Source organism: Rhinopithecus roxellana, chromosome 11, assembly GCF_007565055.1.
Source record: "Rhinopithecus roxellana isolate Shanxi Qingling chromosome 11, ASM756505v1, whole genome shotgun sequence".
Lineage (NCBI taxonomy): Eukaryota > Metazoa > Chordata > Mammalia > Primates > Cercopithecidae > Rhinopithecus > Rhinopithecus roxellana.
This window is the reverse complement of record NC_044559.1, coordinates 122,801,460-122,825,914: the sequence shown is the minus strand read 5'-3', so window position 1 is coordinate 122,825,914 and position 24,455 is coordinate 122,801,460. Positions and strand designations below refer to the sequence as shown.

The window sequence follows — 24,455 nt, the reverse complement described above, 5'->3', positions numbered from 1 at the left end:
GACTAAAATAACACTGATGGCTGCTTTCAGGAGGTCTAAGATGAGAGCTGGAATTCTCCTCCCTAGTGCCCCTATATGGATTTACTCATGGGTTTACACAGTTGACCTTCTCTGCCATTGATCCTTAGGTTTTGCCAACTTTTTCCTTTTTGGCCCAGTCATTCTTTGTGTTTCTCATTCATTCCAAACTGTTCCCTTTTTCCTTTCTTCCTGTCTCAACCAGCACAGGAGATAAAGGTTAACAGGGTTTTGAGTGTGACCTGTGAGGGAAAATGCTATTGTTTAATTCCAGTTTCTTGCCATGGAGTTATTTACTTACCTTTCTATTAAATCCTCATAGCATGTTACTCCTTTTTCTTATGTTTTCATACAATGCCCTTTATTTCAACTGATTACTTGTTTTGATGTTCCTTAGCCTATCTTATTTTTGCATTTCCTAAGAGTCTTCCCGTGGTAACACATTTCATAAGCATTATTTGATTTGTAAATTTATCTTTGTGGACCATCTTCCACTCCCAGATGATTACATGAACAGGTAGCTCGATTGTAGACTTGTTCTTTAGAATACAATGCCTTAGATAAAGATAAGAACTGGGCCAGATGCGGTGGCTCATGCCTGTAATCCCAGCACTTTGCGAGGCTGAGGTGGGCGGATCACGAGGTTAGGAGATCAAGACCATCCTGGCTAACAAGGTGAAACCCTATCTCTACTAAAAATACAAAACATTAGCCAGGCGTGGTGGCAGGCGCATGTAGTCCCAGCTACTCGGGAGGCTGAGTCAGGAGAATGGCGTGAACCCGGGAGGTGGAGCTTGCAGTGAGCTGGGATCACACCACTGCACTCCAGCCTGGGCCACAGAGCGAGACTTTGACTCAAAAAAAACAGAAAAAAGATGAGAGCTGAACTGAGATGAAGACTCCTTTAACATAGTGCCATCTGGGAAAGGACCAGCATCTATGGGAATCAACTTTGACACGTGCAATGAGGTTTTGGGGGACATCACAATGATTCATAATATGGTCATGTAATTGCTGGACAGTGACATATTTTATTTTAGAATGCTTTTAATTTTTCAGTGAACTTCCTTTTAGATTTAGAGTTTGGTTTTTAGACCAACTCTGTATGGTAGCTACAATAGGTCCAAACATTCTCATTTCCTAGATAAAGACACTGAATATAAAGATATAAGTGTACGTCCTCTATATGGGCACCTGTTATATTGTCTCACACATAGTTCAGGGTTTATTCATTTATCAGTAAACATCTATTTAGTTTCTATTGCCATACCAGGTACATTGCTAGGTGTCGGTGATAAAAAGAACAATACAGATAACAATAAAAAAATCACCTAATCTAAAGTGATCAGTCTATTAGGGAAGTCATAAGAATAATGGTATTGTAACAGTGTGTTTCAAACTGTTATTAATTTCATTGGTACTGGAATAATGTGTCTGTTTAGCAAAATCCTAAAGATTTTGTTGTCAGGTAACAACTCATAGCAAAATCCCGTATGGAAAGCTGAGAGAACAGCAGGCAGAATTATTTTATTTGCTCTGTATGACTTTCAAAGACCTATGAAACTGATTATTTAAACAAATTATAAAAGAGTATTTTCTGAAAACCTGAAATACTTGTTAGAATGAATTATTCTTTCTCCTTCTAATGGACAAAGCAGGCCCTAAACAGAAGAATGCTAGTATTCTTCTTTGCTCTACTGTCTCAGGTCCCTGAGGGAGTTCCCAGTTATACACAGCACTCCCTCCACACATGAAAGATTCATTTAGTTCTTTCGTCAGAGCCCCCACTCTCCTACCTGCCATCTGGGCTGTCCTGCCTACTTACAGCCATTTTCACTCATCTCATATCTTTCTAATAGTGACTTTTTAAGTGGGGAATGGAGCCCAGGAAGAACACCATGAAGCTCAACAAGGGAGGAAGAGGATTTGGATGATATCATCATTATGTCTCAATCTCCCTCAGTCTACCATACAACTCCTGTCGAGGGTTCTAGAATATTCTGTCACTTCAGCTTGTTAGCCCATGTGATACAGAGATGTCGCTCACTGTCCAAATGGTCACCCATAATGGAAAACTGAGCCATAAAGAAGGGACATTGCCCACAGGGATAAAGAGGGTACATGCAGGAAAAATCATCCTTATTTTCACCATATTCCATGTTGTTCCATTTTGTTGGATTGGTTATTTTTCTTTTTATCTGTGCTCCAAAAATTATCAGGCCTCTCATCGACCCAAAGTGACCTAGATTTGTTCTTATTTCTTTGACTGAGTGTCTCACAAAGTGATCTGACCTTTTACAAAACCTTTTGTCACTTGTTTGAGAAAAATCAAGAGAGCTAGCTCCATCTCCTGATAAAATGCCATGCTACAATTATTTCATTGCCTGGGAAAGTGATTGAATCCCATAATAGAAGAAATAGCATCCACTTTTTAAAGAACTGGGCTGATGTTTTGAAAAGGTCAATTCTGTTCTGTGGAAAACTGCAAAAAATATCCAAATTCACATCTCACTTCACCTAGAGTCAGAACGTCTCTGCCATAAAAACCCACACTGCAGAGCATCCAAGTGAAAGTGGGCTCAGGACCAGGAAAAATGTTACAGCTCTGCCATGAAGACACGGTGAACACGATTCCTATGAGTCATTAAACCAAATGAATAATCATAATAGAAACTTCTGTAGCTGTTCTCTAGTAGAACTTTTTTTGTTTTTCAGTCCACTTCTATACAAGTTTCTGACTTCTTTTCACATTTATTGTTTGAGGTAGGTAGAATAGATATGGGCATAGTAAACTGCCAGGCAAGGAAAGGCAAGGAAACTGAGCTGATTTGCATAAAATTCGATGTTTGGCTCATAGCAGGACCAGGACCACTACTTTCTTTCCATGCAGTGTGTGTGTGTGTGTGTATGTGTGTGTTTTCCACTTAGACCAGTTGGAGCCGGGAAGCTGACATATGCCAAACTGCTGTCCCTTTTGGTAACTATACGAAGTTGTCTTTGCTTTGTGTTCCAGAATCGTTAACAAACATTTCTATGCTTTTCTACTTGAAATTATAATTGCCAGCAAATAATTCAAAATATATCAAAAATTAAGATAAATATACTGATTTTTGATAATTAATACTTACCGTTTCCAATTATACAATTAATGCATCAGGAGGAAGAATTGCCATGTCTGAATTCCTGAAGTCATATGATACACTTAGACATCACAGTGACCTTCCACTATTGGAATGTATGACTGGTCCATAAATTTAATTTTGAAGGAACTCAACATAGGAAAATATGTTGCTTTGTAAATGCATTCTCTCACTGTTAAAATACATCAAATAGCTTTTCTGTCATTCAGATTTGTATGTGACTTCCAATTTTTAAATTTTATTGGGATAATAATGAATTTATAATATTTTATTCCTGATTGCAGAGGAAGCTTAGAAAGGATGGCATGTCTTTACTGATTGATTAAGACTGGTTTACAGAAATCGAATATGTACCAAAATGATGAAATTTTCTTTGCCTAAAAAGTCATCACTTTTAAAGCAAATATCCAGCCTCTCTTTCCTCTCTCTAATTGGTAGCCGCTACCCCCTCCCCCATATCTTATTTTTCTTGGTAATAGAAAAAAAGTGGAACCATGAAAGAACATTTTAAACTATATAACTGGCAGTACTCCTGTGCACTTTGTGCACTTGGGCTGCCTTCTGACCCTCCACAGCTGAAAAATTATTTCTCCCTCATACTCTATGCCTCAGCAAAGCTCCATTCTCTCTGACTTGCCGGTTCTGGCACTGTCCAAACACATTAGACTTGATTGTCTGACACTCTAGCTTGAAATAGAAATTCTCATAGAGTATGATTTTTCATTTCTGGTACCTGCCGGTAGGCATTTCTTACCATGCCTGCATAGAAGAACTGCTCAAAGGAAAGGATATGTGTGCTGTGCCTATGTTGTGTTTTCTCTCCTTAATGGCATGGATGAAAAGAAGAGGATTTGCAGTATATTAGCACTGTTGGCGTCCAGATGGCTGCTATAAAAATAAAGACATGGCTGAGAATCAACAGAAAACTTCCATCCCATCAAGACGTCAACACTACCAGCCCTGTCTGTGCTACTGAGTGCTTACTGCAGCCACATCTACTAATGGACAAAGAGGAGAAGTTGTGAGTGGGATTTCTGAGTAGTCAGCTAGTTGATGATGGATTTAATGAGTCAGTGCAAACAAATCACTTTGGATTTTAATATGTACTGCTTTCAGCTTACATATCCTTGAGACATTGTTAGTCTCTGCCTGCTAAGAGATTCCAGTGGCCACAAAATCCATCTTTTTTTCATATTTTCACTGCTGGAGTTTATTCTCCACTCTCAGTTCCATTAACACTCGTCCTTTTGTTTGAAATAATTCCCTGCCTTTTTGCTTCTTGCCTACCTTGTTCCATGTTAGGGCCTTCAGGAGTTAGAAATCTGTGTGATATAGGGGAGCGAGAGCCCCTGTATTCTGCACGTTTTCATGATTGCCCTAGTGTGAAAGCTTCATTGGCTAACCTGTGTGGTTTGCTTTGAATGTAAATTTCATAAACTTATGTGTATACATTGTTTGAGATACATTAAAATATGTTCGTATCAAAGTATTTAATTTGATGCTAAAATACTTTTGGAGGAAGACAGGAAAAGTATTGTTTCCATTTAAAGACAAGAAGACTAAGGCTTAGAGAATTCACGATCTTGTCTTGAATTTTAGACTCCAAGTTCTAAGTCTATGTTTTCACATACTCACATTATTTTACTATATGTTTGTGCAATCCTGAAAAACCTACTGTTTGACTTTTTCTTCCCAAAAGCGAGGGTGACTGGATGAAGCTGGGCCATAGGATGAAGGAAGGTGGTCCATAGCCTAAGGAACAGGAAGTGGAGGCATTTAGTCTCAAATGTTTCTTAGTTACTACCAAGGAAACAATAAAATTACAAAACAGTTATCTTCACGGAGAATAAAATAAAAGGTTATATTGCCACATCATGCTTCACAGTGGGTAAGAGTGAAAATGCATCTAATATTTCTTGAGTTTCTCCCAGGTGTCATGTTAGACTCTGTTACATCATTACATTTACTTCTCACCAGAACGTTGTGAGTAGATTACTAGCCTCATTTTTAACAGTATTACATGCTGGTGCTCTATGAGTTTAACTAGCATGTGAAGGTTACACAAATAGTTAAGTGCCAGAGCCTTGATTTGAATCTTTTATTTATTTATTTATATTTTTATTTTTGAGACTGAGTCTCACTCTGTCACCCAGGCTGGAGTTTAGTAGCGCGATCTTGGCTCACTGCAACCTCCGCCTCCCTGGTGCAAGCGATTCTCCTGCCTTAGCCTCCTGAGTAGCTGGGATTACAGGCGTGCGTATTTAATTTTTAAAAATTTGTTAATCGATATATGATAGTTGTAAATATCTCAGGCATTGGTGACATTTGGATGCATGCATACAATATACAATGATCAAATCAGGGTAATTGGGATATCCATTACCTAAAACACTTAACTTTCCTATTGTCGGAACACAAGTCTTTTGACTGCAAAGTCAATAGATGAGAGAGACCCAGCTGCAAGAAACAGATCATAGTAGAGCAACAGAAACAGGCAGACACCAGAGCGACCAGAAAAAAAATACGGGTGACAATGAGGTCTGCACCTAATGAAGGCCAATGAGATCGCTGGTGGCATGTTCCTCTCCTTGGGTCTGTACCTCTTTCTCCTCAGCATGCATTTGTCACATATCTATATTTTATTTACTTACAGTTAGGGAATATCTTAAAATATTTTGATCCCTCCCAATATTTGACTATGGAAGAAATAGTTTAACCATATCTTTGTTTCTTTGCCTATTTAATTCTCTATTTCAACACTTACTTTCTTTTCACTATATACTGGGAGAAAAGTAAACATTAAAAGTATTTATTAATATAGAGAGGCATTTTTCTTTTTTGAGATAGAGTCTCACTTTGTCGCCCAGGCTGGAGTGCAGGGGAGCGATTTTGGCCCACTGCAGCAACCTCTGTCTCCCAGGTTCAAGCAATTCTCCTGCCTCAGCCTCCTGAGTAGCTGGGATTATAGGTGTGTACCACCACGCCCTGCTAATTTTTGTATTTTTAGTAGAGATGGGGTTTCATCATGTTGGCCAGGCTGGTCTTGAACTCCTGACCTCAGGTGATCCGTGTGGGGTTACAGGTGTGAGCTATCGCACACAGCCTAGAAATGCATTTGAAAGCAACAATATTTGCAGCACAATCTGAATTATAGAATGAAGTTAAAGGAGAAAGGAGGCATTTTGATAGCATGAACTAAAAATTGAAGGAAAACTTGATGAAATACTCCGTGTTGGAAGGAAGATTACATAGAAGATGTGGGAGAGACCCTGGCATCTCTGATTTCCATGAGATCAATGAAGTATTTCATTAAGCTATCTCATGAAAACAAAAGAAAAAAGCTCTCGATTATACTAAAATCTTTCTTGTTTAGGAATGTTGTTACAACAACTTTTAGACTAAAATATTTTCCAACAATTTCTTCTGTGATATTCCAATAGCTTCTCACATAAATCATGAGCTCTATACCCACCCAGAAATAATAAGAGATAAAGGAACAAAAGTTCATATCACTAAGAGAAAAATAAATGGAATCTGTTTTTCCATGAAAAATCTCCAGCCAATTTATATCTCTGTGGAAAATATTTATCTGAAGTAAACAGTCTCTAATATTTCCTTAAACATATTTTGTAACCTCAATTGTAATATAAAGTATTTGAATCTCAAAGTGCCAATGATTGATTAATTGTCTAAATATTTATTCTGTGCAACACACTCACAGAATTATTTTACTAAATTGGGAATCTTAACAATGATTCATTGTAGGACTTTCAGAAATTGCTCAGGATTGTATCTGTGGAACCCACATTCAGCCCTCAGTACTCTGCTGCCATCGGACTCAACCATCACCTTCAAATAATCGGTCACAGACAAGCTTTTGAAGAATATATTGCCTTAAGTATATATGGGCTTCCAACAATTTATGTTCTAAGGCATCAATCTGAAGTTGAATTTCTTAGTATAAAAATCACTGCATTCTGAAGCATTCTATGCTTTCAAGATGAAAGGTGCTTCAGGATGTTTTAAATTCTTTGATAAAACTAGCAATTAACATTTATTGTTCCTGTGCCCAGCACCATGCTAAATTATTCATATGCACATTTTTATTTAATCCTCCTTGCAACCCTGTATGGTAGAGATCATCATTATTCCTCCTCTACCTATGAGGATACTTGATCTTAAAGGAGTTTAACAAAGTTACCTAAGGTACAAGGTAGAACCAGGATTTCAGCAAATGCTATTCTGACCACAGAGACCAAGTTCTTGTACATTTCAGTATACCCTCAGAAGAAAAAAAATATACTGTTGTTTTCGGATAAGGACCAGGTTCAGAAAACATGAAGGCACTCACATGGAATACCATCTCTGACTGCCTGCTCTATTAAATTGGCCCCACTCTGTGATGTACTGTGTCTCTGGTGGGGTTTCCCTAGAAGCACAACCTAAGATGGGTTTTTGGATGCTCGTAGGTTCTACAGGAAGTGATACCCTGAACTGGAAACAGAGTGAGGAAGTAGACGAGAGAAGAAGGAAGGATTTGGAAGGGGCTAGTACTGAGGACAACTGGGATTATATCCTGCTGAGATCTTTAAGAAAAGTAGAACAGTTGTTCCTCCCAGGAAGCCAAAACTGGGGGATATTTAAACACTGACTCTTGATGCTCATTGGTTGAGGTCGGCTTCCTGGAAAGTTAACTTCCTGACCTTTCTGGAGTGCACACTCCTGCCCTAATAGGTTCTGGGAGGCTAAGAAATCCTTCAGTGGCTCACGCCTGTAATCCCAGCCCTTTGGGAGGCCAAGGAGGGTGGATCACCTGAGGTCAGGAGTTTGAGACCAGCTTGGCCAAGATGGTGAAACCCTGTCTATACTAAAAATACAAAATCTAGCTGGGTGTGGTGGTGCCAGCCTGCAGTCCCAGCTACTCGGGAGGCTGAGGCAGAAGAATTGCTTGAACTCGAAAGGTGGAGGTTTCAGTGAGTTGAGATTGCACCACTGCACTCCAGCCTAGGCAACAGAGTGAGACTCAGTCTTGAGAGGAAGGAAGGAAGGGGGGAGGGGGGAGGGAGGGAGGGAGGGGAAGGAAGGAAGGAAGGAAGGAAGGAAGGAAGGAAGGAAGGAGGAAGGAAGGAAGGAAGGAGGAAGAAAGAAAGAAATACAGAAAGAAAAAGAGAGAAAGAAAGAGAGAGAGAAAGGAAGGAGAAAGAAAGAGAAAGGAAGGAAGGAAGGAGGAAGGAAGGAAGGAAGGAAGGAAGGAAGGAAGAAGAAAGAAAGAAAGAAAGAAAGAAAGAAAGAAAGAAAGAAAGAAAGAAAGAAAGAAAGAAAGAAAGAAAGAAAGAAAGAAAGAAGCCCTTCAGGCAGAGAGTCACAGGTGCTCACCATTGGAATGTATTGAACTTGCAAGTGCTAAAAGGGTACGACAAGGCCAATGATCTATCTACTACAGATAATCAATTTAACTTATATAATTTTCTAATCATTACAGAGAGAAATCTGCATACTCCAAGTGGATTTCAGATAACCAAAAAATCCATAGAACTATGCCAAAATTTTTTCTTTTATATTTTTCTCCATGAAGTTGTTTTTCCGTAGATTATAAAACCTTTGGAGTAGGGGCTTGGAATTATTTTTCTTTACATCCATGTAAGTAGACTATAATAGAAACTTTGTAAATGTGTGTTAATTTCAATTAAATGTATTGAGTAGATATTTGTTAAATACCCACTGTGTGCATGACACTGGTTGCATTATGGGGTACACACAATATTTCTTCACAATTCCTGCATGTGCAGTATGTCTACTTAAATTGAAAAGCCAAGAGAGGCATATTATAAACTAAGTACAACCAGTGATCCTAGGTATAAGTAACAAGCCAGCCAACTCCACTGCAAATGCACAGAAGGATTGGTGATGTTAGAAAAGATACCACAGAAAAACAGGGCTTTCTGAAAAACTGGTGGAGTTTATGCGGATGGAAAGAGCAGGGGACCGCCTTCTGCCTAGGAGGTGGCATGCTGGCCCTTGACAACACTGTATGGCACAACCTTAAAGGACACAGATCAAGCTGTGGCTGCTGATAGCTGATCAGTTCTCTAGGCTAGCTACCGAAGAGTCTTTAAAAAGCTTTTAATATAGTGGTGCTGTCATGAAACCAGTATTTTAAGAAGATAATCCAGCAGAAATATTCAAGGTAGTTTAGAGGAGTAAAATATTCATGTTGAAAGTCTATGCAAAGGGCTGGGCTGTTCCAAGCAATGGAAGTAATTAGGAAAGAACACTGGTGAAATCGTTTTCCTTTTGGTGATATAAAGTGTGAGAAGTGGCCAGGCGTGCTAGCTCATGCCTGTAATCCCAGGACTTTGGGAGGCTGGGGCAGGTGGATTACCTGAGGTCTCAACCAGCCTGACCAATATGGTGAAACCCTATCTCTACTAAAAATACAAAAATTAGCCAGGCATGGTGGCTGGCGCCTGTAGTCCCAGCTACTTGGAAGGCTGAGGCAGGAGAATTGCTTGAATCTGGGATAGGGAGGTTATAGTGAGTTGAGATTGTGCCACTGTGCTCCAGCCTGGGCAACAGAGCAAGACTCTGTCTCAGAAAACAAAAAAAACCAAAATGTGAGAAGTACTTGTCTCTGCTAAGAAATGGGACTAAGTCATGATGCTAAGGCATGTGGAGTTTAGAATGGTGATGGACCATCCAGAGAGCAAAAAGATTAGTGAGTGACTGGTAGAAAGGAAATATGAATTGCAGATATAGGTTTATGTGTCAAGTAAGTGGAAATGAGTCATGAAGTCAAAAACCACTCACCTGTACTTAACACTATGAAAAGGAATGAGGTAGGAGCAGACAGTTGGGTTCTAAATCTTTAGGAACTACTTATAGTTTATAAATTGGGAGCATGAGAGAAAAAATCCAGAAAAAGAAAGAAAAAAGGAAAAATAACAGGCAGGAGAATCTGGACTATAAAGTGCTTCAGTTATCAAATGAGATCAATTTCAAGAAATGAAATATAAGGTGGCTTCCAGTAGTTATTACTACAAAAGTTTTGCTTTCTATGATTTTTAAATCATCAATAAAATATTTTAAATTGAGAGGAAGGATAAAGATTCAAAGTTCTATTTTCAGGTTTGATATCAATCCACATTTTTAACACAGTAAGTTGTATTTTCGGTAATACATCACCCCCTCATATTCTGTATGTTTATATTTGGCAAACTTATTAGGTTACAGTTGACTTCTAGTCCCACGCTACTTCTGTTGGGAAATACAAAGCCTTCTAAGGGGAAATCTTGTATCTCCTTTGAATCCTATATTAGCTACGTCTGCTGCAAGTTCAGTCTGCACTGCAATTGCATTGAGTTAAAATGATCTTTTGACAAGACTTTTGTTTACTTAGACACTAAAGTGAACTAGGAGACAGCTTGTAATAGAATGCTATTACTTTTTTTATAGCATTCTATTACCAAAATATTATAAAAGTGAGGAATTTAGTTGATATTTTTTTGGGGGGGGGTGCAGATTCCAAGAAGGATTAAAAGCCATGTAGAGTGTCTCTCACACTCCCAATTAAAGCAGGAGTGTTATTTGGAAGTGTTTTCCATTTAGGGAAAACCAAAAATCCTCTAGATTGAGTCAGTGTGTTTAGAACTTAGTTAAGCTTGAAGTTATGATTCTACTATAATCATGTATCCTTTTCCTCTTTAGGATAATGAAGAAAAGTAACAGATAAATAACATTTTTTTTCTTAGAGACTTGATAGAGATTTGTTTTAGGATTTTTAAGATTTTTGGTCAATTTGTTGGTGCAACATATGAAGAAAAGTGTTCAGGCTGAAAATATTCTGAAATCAAGTTATTCCTGCAGAGCTTAGTAGATACAAATCAAATGTTGACTAAAAGGCGTTTGGATCATTGAGAAACAAAAGGAGAATTGAAACAATACGTATATAGTAGTCATTGACGAGGAGATATGTCTTTCTTATTCTCCTTTTTTGAGACGAAGTTTAGCTCTTGTTGCCCAGGCTGGAGTGCAATGGTGCTATCTCAGCTCACTGCAGCCTCAGTCTCCCAGGTTCAAGCGGTGGTTCTCTTGCCTTAGCCTCCCGAGTAGCTGGGATTACAGGTGCGTGCCACCACACCCACCTAATTTTTTAAAATTTTTAATAGAGATGGGGTTTCACCATGTTGGCCAGGCTGGTCTTGAACTCCTGACCTCAGGTGATCCGCCTGCCTTGGCCTCCCAAAGTGCTGGGATTGCAGGCATGAGCTACCACGCCGGGCCTGAGATATAGCTTAATGCATAAATTCCGTATGGGCAAATAAAGCCATCACCTTGCCCCTGATATATCTGCTTCTTCATTCATCTAAGCATCTATGCCAACTTCACTCTTTGTCCTGATGCCCTTCACTACCCATGAGTCAATCTTTGCTGGATGTGTCAATCTACCCCCTCCTTGCTGTGCCTTCAATATAGACATTTTCTCCTGTTGCTCTGTCAGAATAAACTTATGAAGGCCAATTCTGGTGGCACCCTAATAGATAAATATGTGTAGTTAAGCAACAAGACCAGAGAAAATTCTTGAGTGGCAAAATTTGATTATTCTGTGAAATCTGCTAAGAGGTAGAGAGAGTATCCCTTCCACCTCATCCTGCATAAAATACTCTTGCATTTAAACCTAGCTTAGATCTCTCTTCTGTGGATTTTCTGGGCCCCTTGAGTCCAAAGTGATGTTTTTCTATTCTGTGATTCCTGACAATTTGTTTGCACCACAACTGAAGCACCTGCTATGTTTGCCTTGATTGGCACACTTATAATACTCATGAGATAATAAGCTCTGAGGAAAGATCTGGTCCTTTTGATACTTTTTCCCTTCCATGTGTAATGTTATTTTTATAATCTATTAGGCACTCAATGTATTTTGATTAAATGGAATTGAAGCAACTTCTCTATACTCTATCTTTTCATCTGTGAACTATGGTGGGTTCTATGTTTAAAGTCCCTCTTATCCACAGGATTCTAGAATTCTATGATATGAATCTTCATTATTAGTAGTAAGATTGTAAGTATATTTCTTTTCTTTTCTTTCTTTTTTATTTTTTTTTTTTGAGATGGAGCCTTGCTCTGTCGGCTAGGCTGGAGTGCAGTGGCACAACCTCAGCTCACTGCAACCTCCACCTCCTGGGTTCTACTTCTTTTAGAAGTAGACATGGTCCAGTTAGAAATATACTTACAGGTGGCTGGACATGGTGGCTCACGCCTGTAATCCCAGCACTTTGGGAGGCCGAGACGGGAGGATCATGAGGTCAGGAGTTCGAGACCAGCTTGACCAACATGGTGAAACCCTGTCTCTACTAAAAATACAAAAATTAGCTGGGCTTGGTGGCACACACTTGTAATCCCGGCTACTCAGGAGGCTGAGGCAGGAGAATCACTTGAACCTGGGAGATGGAGATTGCAGTCAGCTGAGATCATGCCACTGCATACTCCAGCCTGGGCAACAAGAGCAAAACTCCGTCAAAAAAAAAAAAAAAAGGAATGAGTAGGTCCATTCTGCCATCTCTGGGTCATTTGTGACTTTACTGGCTAACCTCCTCCATTCCTCTGTCTCCTCCATTCTCTCAGCTCCTTTGTCTTTCCACCACATTGTCCCTCCAGCTTTGTATCGGCTTTCAGTTTCAGGCCACACTCTCCTCCTTCTTCCTAAGTCAAGGGTTCATGGATGTATCAAAGCCTTACTCGCTTGGCATCATCCTGGTATCACCTTCCTTTGCTCTGTCCCTTTCTTCCTGCTTCCTCCTGGCCCCCTTGTAACCTATTAATTCACTGACCTCACAGAAACCTGCATGATGACAAACCCCATTCTATGCTCACCAAGTTTTTACCTGATATTCTCTAGTATAAAAGTAGAGTAATTGTTAATATTTATGTAAATAGTTGGGGAGTGCAGGCTTGTGGACTTGACGGGGGCCTTTTCAACCTCAGGAAATTCAACATCTGCTTTTCACTGGGTCCACGTTTTCCAAGGATGAGGTGTTGTGCTAGGCTCCATGAGTAATGGAGATAAAACCCACCTGGATCTTATCCTGAAGAAACTTACAATTGAGGAAAACGGTACATAAAGAGAGACAACATTTAACTAAAAATAGCCAGCTAGTAGGCATCTGAAAAAGTGATAAAGGTGAAACAAAAAGAAACAGAGATAGGAAAGTTGTTAAGTGCTTTTAGCTTATGTGTGAAACACATCAGTTAAATGTTCTCACCTTCATCTTTTAGTACTTTGAAGAAAGGCTTACATTCAGTTAGCTGCTCATGCAATAACCCTCTAAGAGCAGTGAAGTGTACAGGTTTTGAAGGCAAAGGCTGTACCCTTGTAGAAGGGTTTTTTGTTTGTTTGTTTGTTTGTTTGTTTGTTTGTTTTTTTACGGAATTTCTCTCTTGTTGCCCCAGCTGTAGTGCAGTGGTGGTGCGATCCTGGCCCACTGCAACCTCTACCGCCCGGGTTCAAGTGATTCTCCTGCCTCAGCCTCCCGAGCAGCTGGGATTGCAGGCTTGCACCACGAAACCTGGCTAATTTTTTTTTTTTTCTTTTCTTTCTTTCTTCTTTTTTTTTTTTCGGGGCAGAGTTTCACTCTTGTTGCCCAAGCTGGAGTGCAACGGCACACTCTGAGCTCACTGCAACCTCTGCCTCCCAGGTTCAAGCAATTCTCCTGCCTCAGCCTCCCAAGTAGCTGGGACTACAGGCGCCAGCCACCATGCCTGGCTAATTTTTGTATTTTTAGTAGAAACGGGTTTTTACCATGTTGGCCAGGCTGGTCTCGAACTCCTGACTTCAGGTGATTCACCCACCTTGGCCTCCCAAAGTGCTGGGATTACAGGAGTGAGCCAACATACCTGGCTGTAGACGGGTCTTCTAATAATTTTTGTTATAGATTCAATAATAATTTAGAACATCACTTAAAAATTAAAATTTCAAGCAGCCAATAAACATGAAATAATGCTCAACATCATGAATCATCAGAGAAATGCAAATTAAAACCACAGTGAGATACCATCTTACACCAGTCAGAATGACTATTATTAAAAAGTTAAAAAGAAAACAACAACAGATGCTGGAGAGGATGTGGAGGAAAGGGAACACTTACACGCTGCTGGTGGGAATGTAAATTTATACAGCCTCCATGGAGAACGGTATGGGAGATTTCTCAAAGAGCAAAATATAGAACTACCATTTGATCCAGCAATCCCACTAGTGGGTGTCCACCCAAAAGAAAATAAATAGTCAGAACAAAAAGATACCTGCACTCATGTGTTTCTCACAGCACTATTCACAATAGCAAAGTTATGAAATCAACTTCAGTGTCCATGAACGGATAATATTGGATAAAGAAAACATGATATCCATATCTGCAGACATACACCTCATATGTACCAGGAATACTAGTTAGCCATAAAATCTTATTTTTCCTTAATGTGTGCAAGACTCGTTTCCATTGTCTACCCACAATTCTCTATAAAACAATTAAGGGGTGATTGTTTCTGTCAATGCCGTGAGACGGTGGGCAGGCAGCATCTGGCTCACACTGGCTCAGGAGAGCAGGCTGTTAAATATTCAGGAATATTACCACTTCATTGTTTAAACTGGTCATAAATAGCTCAAAATAGGCCATAACGGGAGAGTGTACACTCTGGACATCGATTATGTTCTTCCCCCCGTAGAGCCTATTTCCTGGCGCACCATCTAATGGGGATGTCCTGGGGGAGAAGCTAAACATGCGCTTGGCCTGAAACTTGGAAAGGATGAAGCAAAAGATGATGTCACAGTTGCAAGGGCTGTGGGACCAAATGCTGCCCCATGCCACCCAGGGGAGCCACCCAGGGGAGCCACCGAGGGGAGCCCCCCAGGGGAGCCAGCAGATGACCCACAGCATCACTTCATGTCTTGCCACAACCTCCTAGCATAAAACCAGTCATCCTGAGTCTTTAAGAAAACCTGCTCTTTTCTGTTTCTTGGCTTGTACTATTTCTTTTATTTTAAAGCACACTTTGTCCTCCCAACCCTCACCCCCATTCCCAGAAACACATGCTCACACACATACACACAAGTCTGTGCACACACTCTGAAGAATCATATGGCCTTTAAATATTGATTCTCAATTCAGGAAACATTAGGAGGCATTGGAGTTCATTGAGTATTAGCCATATCACACCCACCTTTGACTAGAGAAGCTTTATTAGTAGCTACTGAGGATCCAATAGGAATGTCTCCCACCATCCCTGGTTGCTCTCTCTGCCCTGTAGTGACTTCAACACGAGGGAAGAAGGAAGATGGGTGAGGATACGGGATTGAGCAAATTGCTGAAGAGATTAGAAAAGAACATTCACTTTGTTTTCTTTAACACAGAGAGAACTTTTAATATCAGGCCTTATTCCCTGGGGTCAGAGTGAATTTTATAAAAAATTACCCTTTACACCAAAGTTGTGAATTTGCCGGAATGGTTTGCCATATTTCCTTAAAGGAACACAGGAAATTTGTAGCAGAATTAAGATCAAGAAGTTCTGAGTCTCTAATCTTTCCTTAAAACATCTCACCGAAATAGAACTTTATGCCTAACATTTGTGGATTCACTGAAGCATATGTAAGGGAGATGATGGACGCGGTGACTCATGCCTGTAATCCCAGCACTTTGGGAGGCCGAGCTGGGCAGATCACGAGGTCAGGAGATTGAGACCATCCTAGCTAACATGGTGAAACCCCATCTCTACTAAAAATACAAAAAAATTAGCTGGGCTGGTGGTGGGCGCCTGTAGTCCTAGCTACTCAGGAGGCTGAGGCAAGAGAATGGTGTGAACTCGGGAGGTGGAGCTTGCAGTGAGCCGAGATTGCACCACTGCACTCCAGCCTGGGCAACAGTGTGAGAGATTCCATCTAAAAAAAAGAAGAAAAAAAAAAAGAATTATGGGGAGAAGTAGTGCCTGAAATCTGCTGCCCCAGATGATTTCACTGCTGTGATCCTTGTGCCCTGCCTTGAAAAGTACTATTCTCAGTTATTTATCAGAATAATTTAATACCAAATAAGCTAGTTTTAAGTGATCTTGGCAGCAATGAACATAAAGCAATGTATCTCTGATGATGGAATTTCAGGCACTGCTATGAACTAGAGAGGACACATTTATTGACTTCAGGGGATTTTCTGTCACTGTAAAACTACACAGCTGGATAGATGGTCATGTAATCTTCCTATATCCCATCTGTATAAGTAAAAGTAAATGACTTATGTGCGTTGCAAGGTCACATAATGACTGATAAAAAGAAACTATTTGGAGAAAATCAGGAGGGGAGAAATTTTAAAGGACAAACTATCCACTAACACTAGGATAATCACTGAAACACCTCATGCTAAGCAAAGTAATGACTGCTTAAAATCATATGTTAAATTATTCACAAATCATCCAAGAAATAATTACTCCATAGGAAGTTTCTGACACCAAAGAAATAAGGATATAATCTATTGAGTAATCCTCAGTAACACACTCCAAAATTGCCTTTTCTGGTGTAGTGTAGTTCTTTTTCTATCCAACCAGTATCACAAATCTTGGCACTACAGTATGTCCCCAGCTTGTGAGTTTGTTTCTGAAAGCCCATTTATAAAATTAGATGTTTTGAACTTCTAATCAATTTTCCAATAGAAAAAAAGTTAAATGGTAGTGAAGTCCTCAGATGGACTCATTAAAAAATAATTAACTCATAAAATGCCTGATAGAAAGAACAAAATAACAGCACTGGAGAATACTATTAACATCTGGGTGAGTGATCTTAATGTTTTTCTGTGCTACCTTGGGGATCTAGTGACTTCTGGTCCTTTTATATTTTGACCTAGGAATGAATAAGCCCGAGAAAGATAAATGCTTACAGTTGCAAAAACTGCGACCTGACACCACATAGTAGATCTGTCTCTGTAGGCAGAGAAGGATCTTCCTGCCACAGCTTTCAGGCAAAGCTCACGTTTCCAATACTTTTCATCTTTCTTATCCTTAACTACCAGTGAAAAAGTAAACTCCAGAAATACATTCTCCTCCACTTTCCTATTCTAACTTTGCCATAGTATTTCCCCAAAACCTCATTCTTCCTCTGCAAACCTTCAGACCAAACCTTTGCCTGCCTGCCCTTCCCACTCTAATCACATTGCTGTACTCGCTGTCACTTTTCCTTACATCTTCCATCTCTTTCCTAGTCCTGGCTGAAACCTCACTGTTCCAAGGAAGGAAGCACATTCTTTCCTACAGCCCCTTCCCATGTAGATTACTTACTATTCTACCTTCCAAACAATAGAAGCCCAAGAATCAGATGCAAAGATGTCAGCTTTCTTGCTTATATTTACTGCTGCTCAGTGGTTTACCAGGAAGCTTGGACAAAATACAAAGAAATAACAAGAACGAATTAAGTAATTCTTCGGAGTTTCTGTCTGGCATAACATAATCTTCTTGTCATCTCCTTGCTTCCTGGTATTCCTCCTTTTATGTATCAATTCATTTGACTCCTGGCTCAAGGAAGGTTCTCTCCAGCCGTGGTGTCACTCCCAGGGCAATTTCTGTCCAACTCCCCTGTCAGTAACCCTTAAACACATCCATATGAATGACTTTTCCTAGCACTCCAGTGTAACAATCCATTCGAAGGACTTCACTGCAACCTGTAATTTCTCCACCACTGGTATCTCCAACTTTCTTCCTCAACATGTTGCCCTGCCTACAGCTCGTTCACTTCCTTATTCCTTAAAAGCCGCTATGCATTTGCTTCAAAATCTGCTAAGACCCAATACACAGAAAGTAAATAGAGTTCCCAGACAACCACCCTGTCTGTCCAAACTGTCAGGCTCATTCTGTCTTTGCTCAGTTCTTGCTAACCTAGCCCTTAGGGTCCATTACTTACTCACTTTATCCTGATTGACCTGATATTCTGAAGTTTTCTGTTCAATATTTCTTACAAAATATAACCCGGTATGAGTCTAGCATTCTTCCTTCTGCTCCTGCACCAAGGCTGCTGTGCTACTCAAGAAATATCATATAGTCATGGAGACTGAAAATCTTACACTGGGGGCGGGGAGGGGGGGGTTCTTAGTTGAATTTTGGCAAGCTCCTTTTTGCATTTCTAAATTTCAACTCAAATAAACTATTTTTTGGTCCATAATTCATCTCATTCTCCACAGTAGATTTTGCATCCTATGTCACTGAGAAAATTGAGAACATTGAGCAGGAATTTCCTCAATTAACTGTCCTGATACCTATAGGGCAACTTACTCGTGAGGCAGTGTGCCTAGCACTGACAGTACATTTAGGAGTCTACTAAAAAATTTTTTTCATCAGAAGGAAAGAAAGAGGTGTTTTAGGTTGAAGAACATGTTTTAATATACAATATTTAGTATATTCGGCTGGGCGCGGTGGCTCACGCCTGTAATCCCAGCACTTTGGGAGGCCAAGGAGGGCAGATCACGAGGTCAGGAGATTGAGACCATCCTGGCTAACATGGTGAAACCCCATCTCTACTAAAAATACAAAAAATTAGCCGGGCCTGTGGTGGGCGCCTGTAATTCCAGCTACTCGGGAGGCTGAGGCAGGAGAATGGCGTGAATCCAGGAGGCGGAGCTTGCAGTGAGCCGAGATCCTGCCACTGCACTCCAGCCTGGACGACAGAGTAAGACTCCGTCTAAAAATAATAAATAAAATAAAAAATAAATAAAGAACACAAGCCAATATATATTATTTATTTATTAACTTTGAACTCATGGCCCATAGCAGTAAAACTTATGTTTGAATGAAGCTTATTTAGCACATGAATTTTCTCCATAAAGCACATCACGCCTTCTAGTGCTTAGAAACATGGGGCAACACCTCAGCACTACCTTCAGGGGCCATTTCAAACGGTAAAATCACCTATATGAAGCACAAAAATGCAATAGTGTGGCTCTGCACAGACTTCGCCCGGGCTGGAGTGCAGTGGTGCAATCTCGGCTCACTGCAAGCTCCACCTCCCGGGTTCACGCCGTTCTCCTGCCTCAGCCTCCTGAGTAGCTGGGACTACAGGCACCCACCACCAAGTCCGCTAATTTTGTTTCTGTATTTCTAGTAGACGGGGTTTCACTGTGTTAGACAGGATGGTCTCAATCTCCTGATCTCGTGATCCGCCTGCCTTGGCCTCGCAAAATGCTGGGATTGAAAGGGCACTTGTTGGCCAGGAGCGGTGGCTCACACCTGTAATCCCAGCACTTTGGGAGGCGGAGATGGGCAGATCACAAGGTCAGGAGATCCAGACCATCCTGGCTAACACGGTGAAACCCTGTCTCAAGTAAAATACAAAAAATTAGCCGGGCTGGTGGCGGGCGCCTGTAGTCCCAGCTACTCAGGAAGCTGAGGCAGGAGAATGGCGTCAACCCGGGAGGCGGAGCTTGCAGTGAGCTGAGATGGTGCCACTGCTCTCCAGCCTGGGCAACACAGCGAGACTCTGTCTCAAAAAAAAAAAAAAAAAAAAAAAAAAAGGCACTTGTTTACAGTCTGCGAACTCGAACACTAAAGCAGAGTATCACCTTGTTTGACTCAGCTGATAACACAAGCATCGCGGGATCCCATGTTTCTCAACGTCTTCAAATGTTTCCTAAAGCACAGCGTGTACTAGTTTTGGAGTTACAAATAAAGTTTAGCAAGTAGGCAAATTCGTCAGTACAGAATCTGAATAATTAGAATCATTTATATGCTGTTATGGACTGAATTGTGCTCCCATGAAATTCATATGCTGAAGTCCTAAGCTCCAGTATCTCAAAGTGCGACTGTTTCTGGAGATAGGGTCTGAAAGGAGGATATTAAGTTAAAATGAGGCTGTTAGAGTGGACCCTAATTCAATCTGACTAATGTCCTTATAAGAAGAGGAGATGCAGGCACACAGATACTACGAATACACCAGCACAGAGAAAATGTCCTGTGAGTCCCCAGCAAGAAGATGGCTTCCTGCAAGCCAAGGGGAGAGGCTTCAAGAGAAAACAACCCTACCCTGACCTCTGACTTTCAACTTCCAGAGCTGTAAGGAAATACATTTCTGTTGTTTAAGGCACCTAGTCTGCAGTATTTTGTTATGGCAGCCCTAAGCAGACTAATACTATAAGTGCAAGCCACTCCTAAGGCATTTTCAAGGCCAATGGACAATGTTATATGTTTATTTTATTTGACTTCTCAGTGGTATTTGACACAGTCAACCGGCTTTTTTCATACTAAAATTCTCTCTTTTCCTGGATATCATTGCCATCTAGTTTTCCTTCTACAACATTAGTTATTCATTCCTATTTTTTATGTGTGTGGGATTTTTTTTAAACGTAATATATTATTATAAGAATCTTTATAAAATACAGAATACAATACAATGGAAAAAATAAAGATTATCTTTAATCCTAATACCAAGGATAATATACCTCTTCTGTGGCGGCCTCTTTATTCACCAGGCTCATAAACACTGCTGTGTCCAAAAGAACTAAGTTCATCTTTCTGCTCTTTGAATTATGTGCATTGAAACTCCTTACCATCGGTTCGTAAGCTCTACCAGATCTGCCTCCTCTCTGACTTGACAGCAACACTTGCCCCCTTGGTATCCACACCAGAGCCACCCCGGCAGGTCTGTCCTTCTAACTGACTGCTCTCCCTGACAGGCCTCTGCACCCAAAGCAGCCACCCCAGGCAGTGCCATGGCTGACTGTTCCAGGGGTCTCAGCATCTCTCCCTTTAGCCAAATCCCTCTTATTCCATACTAAAATTTCCCCTTTTCCATTCATTGAAGACTATTCAAAGTTGTATTTAACACTTACCTATTTATTTACTATATAGCATTTACCTCCCTTCCTCCTCTAGAATATTAGGCCTATAAAAGAGAAAAATATTTAAAATAATGGAACTATGATTTTCAGACTGAGAAGCTCTATTCCACAGGTACTTTCCTTTGCCATTTTGAACATTAGGTAGCATCAATAACAATTCAAAAACTCAATATATTATGGCTGTAAATGTGGCCTATTGCATAATACCACAAAGCCCATGCTAACATTGCTAACTGGAAGTAAAAATGCATTGACATTACATAGACATCTTAGTCATGTATTTATTAGTTCAACAAAAGCTTATCCATTCCCTATTTTCCAGTCACTGTTGTAGGTGCTTAGGATACAGCGTATCACCTCTTTTTCCTTGTGAGATGAAAAAGTTGTCCTTCAGAAAACAAATACATAGTGACCTCTTATAAAAGAATGCATTTTCAGTGCTGCAGTGAATTGATAGTGTGTGTTTTCTAACCATTGCACATACAGTTATATTGGAATTTGGATTCTTTTAAAGCAATGTCAGAAAAGTTTAGACTGCAAGAAATCAACATGCTTCACTTGGCTTAAAGATGGAGATTTACTGTTATTTCTTTTCTTTATGTCTCTGTGCATGTGAGTTTTCATGATTCTAGAATGACTGGTGTGGAAAGGCAATTATTGTATGTATTCTTTGGGACCATATATACTGCAAAATACCAAATTAAAAACGTGTTTCCTTTGAGTGAATGTGTCCTAGTTAATGGTTTTTATGTACACACCAGTTCTATGGCCAGTAAATAAGTGAAACCTCTGATTTACAGGGGAATGTAAAAGAACAACCATCACTCCATTTCTTAGGAAGACTACTGAACTAGAGAGATTGGTCTCTACTTTCCCAGATCATAGTGAAGAAAGAGAAAAGGCCTTACACAAAGGGTATAATTGGGACCTTATCAATTGTTTCTTCTTTTTAGACATGCAATGACAATTACAATTTTCATATTTAAATATTTCCTCATACTTTGTTTTTTTTCCTAAAACAAGCAATATTTTCTAAGTAAAGTTTTGAAATATTTCTTGAAAAACATTGCCTGACGACAGATAAAAATAATCAAATAAAAACTATATGGATACTTTCATCTTCTGATGAGCTAATGTAATTAGCCAGAAAGTAGTTCTCTTTCCTTAAAAAATAGGATGATATGCTCCCATTAGAAGACTGAAAGTGGGGCCAGGCACTGTGGCTCATGCCTGTAATCCCAGCACTTCGGGAGGCCGAGGCAGGCAGATCACGTGGTAAAGAGATTGAGACCATGCTGGCCAACATGGTGAAACCCTATCTCTATTAAAAGTACAAAAATTAGCTGGGCATGGTGGCACACACCTGTAATCCCAGCTACTTGGGAGGCTGAGGCAGCAGAATTACTTGAACCCAGGAGGCAGAGGTTGCAGTGAGCCGAGATCACACCACTGCACTCTAGCCTGGCGACAGAGTGAGACTTTGTCTCAAAAAAAAAAAAAAAAGACTGAAAGGTTCCATAAGACTGAAGAGTTCTATAGGTCTCAAAAATCACTATTTGTTGACACATATGCAAGCATTATGTGAATATAGTTACACTAAAATGATATGCAAAGGTGTCTCCTCCCTATGTTTTGTTCCTCCATATTAATTTAACCTTTCCGACGGAACACCCACATTGCTGTTATGGGCTTTGGAGTGGAAAACACAGCTTTGAAAACTTTGAAACAATTTTGAGATGCTGTTGATGTTTTAATTACTACAGAATTGAGTTAAACAAGTAAATCCTAGTAGATAAAAAAGGTTTAATAAATACTTTGTATAATTTATGTCATTAGTTGCAAAATTGTCCACCAGTGCCATCAACTATTAAATGCTCTAAATAGCTTTAAAATGTCCTGGATGTACTGATTAAAGCTGAAATCAAGGTACAGTTTTGCTGTTTTCACACCTATATTGCCATCCTCCTATCATAATCTGAAATCTAACTACTACGTGGTTTTTTTTAACTTACTGTAAAAGAATCAGTGACGTGTTCTCTCTCTCTCTCTTTCTCTCTTTCTCTTTTTCTCTCTCTGCTTACCTACAGCATTTTTCCAGAATGTGTGTTATAGAGAAACTTGCAGGTCGCTGAAACCCTCATGTTCACTTTTCAACTGCTTAGCTATATTTTGTAATGCCTCTTGAATGATCTCTTCCTAGTGAAACTGTTGCAAATTGACCTAACAAATACTCAAATGATAGTTTCAGTGTTTTAATACAGAGCACACACTGTGCTCTCTGCCCCGGAAGTCATTATACAATGTGTTCTAATCTGTTCGCCTCCTTAAAACTGTGCTGCCTGCCTCCCCGTGAAGTTTATGTACATTTCCTTAATAAATACATGTCGTCAGGAAACAACTACTCTCTTGAGGCATATCATCTTGTCTTCAAAACTCCGAGGAGAGAATGAAGAGTGCAGGGCAGTAAAACTATTCACTCCATGCACATTAACAGCAGACACCTACAAATGCTTGCAAACACGAGCTTAGTTATAATTCTCCCTGAGGAACTTTGTAAAACATAGTGGGTGACAAGGATAATTTAATATCATGAACAAATGTTAATTTTGGATACACAGAAGTGTGACGCATAGCTATCAACAAAGGCCACATTATTGTAGCTCTCTTTTCAGTCACTTTGGGCTTTGCTAAAGCTTGCATATATTGAAGTAAAAGAAAGGAATATACTAAAAAATGGAGAAACAAACACAAATCAATGAATATTAGTTATTTTCACTATCCAAGAGCCCTTAACTCAGAAAACTTTACAACTAACTTTCAAAGCTGAAGAAAAAGTTCAAATAATTTGAATTACTTTGTTAATCCTTTTCCCAGATTTCAGATTTTTACTTCATTGTGTGGGGGAACTTCTGTGGTGAGAATTCTGCTTCTCATTCCTTTGTGTGAATGTGAGCTTGCATTTTGATTTCTCTTGTAACTCTTAATTGTGTCTTTGTTTGCCATTTGCTTTAATCCTGTTTAACCAATTAAAAAAAAAAAAAAAAAAAAAACCCTAGAGAAAACCTCCTTTAATTCATATCCTAGAACTTAACTAACTTTTTAAGATATTTTCTCAAGGACTGGTTTCAAGGTTGAGGAGACAGTCTCTCTTTTGCTTACTGACATGATTTGCAATGCTTTGGGCTTAATTAAGTGACAGAATAAATTGACCACAGCGATCAGGAAATGTTTTGATCCAGATTATTGGAATGGAAACTCTACTTTGCTTTCCCAGTAAGTCAGAAGCCAGAATCCTTCACCATTAGATCTGACAACAGAAATTTACTCCATATCCCCTGATACAGCCTGTAAGGAGCAACAGGCCAGCATGTATGTGACCAGAGGTTATAACGTTCTGATTCATTATGCTCTAGTCATGAATCTGGCCAGTTACAGACAAGCTCCA

At 39.8% G+C, this 24,455-nt stretch overlaps 1 pseudogene; it reads right to left on the bottom strand.

Moving 5' to 3' along the window:
- LOC115900324 overlaps positions 1–20,883 on the bottom strand; it is a 142,796-nt pseudogene extending 121,913 nt beyond the window's left edge.
- Between the last annotated feature and the right edge of the window lie 3,572 nt (positions 20,884–24,455).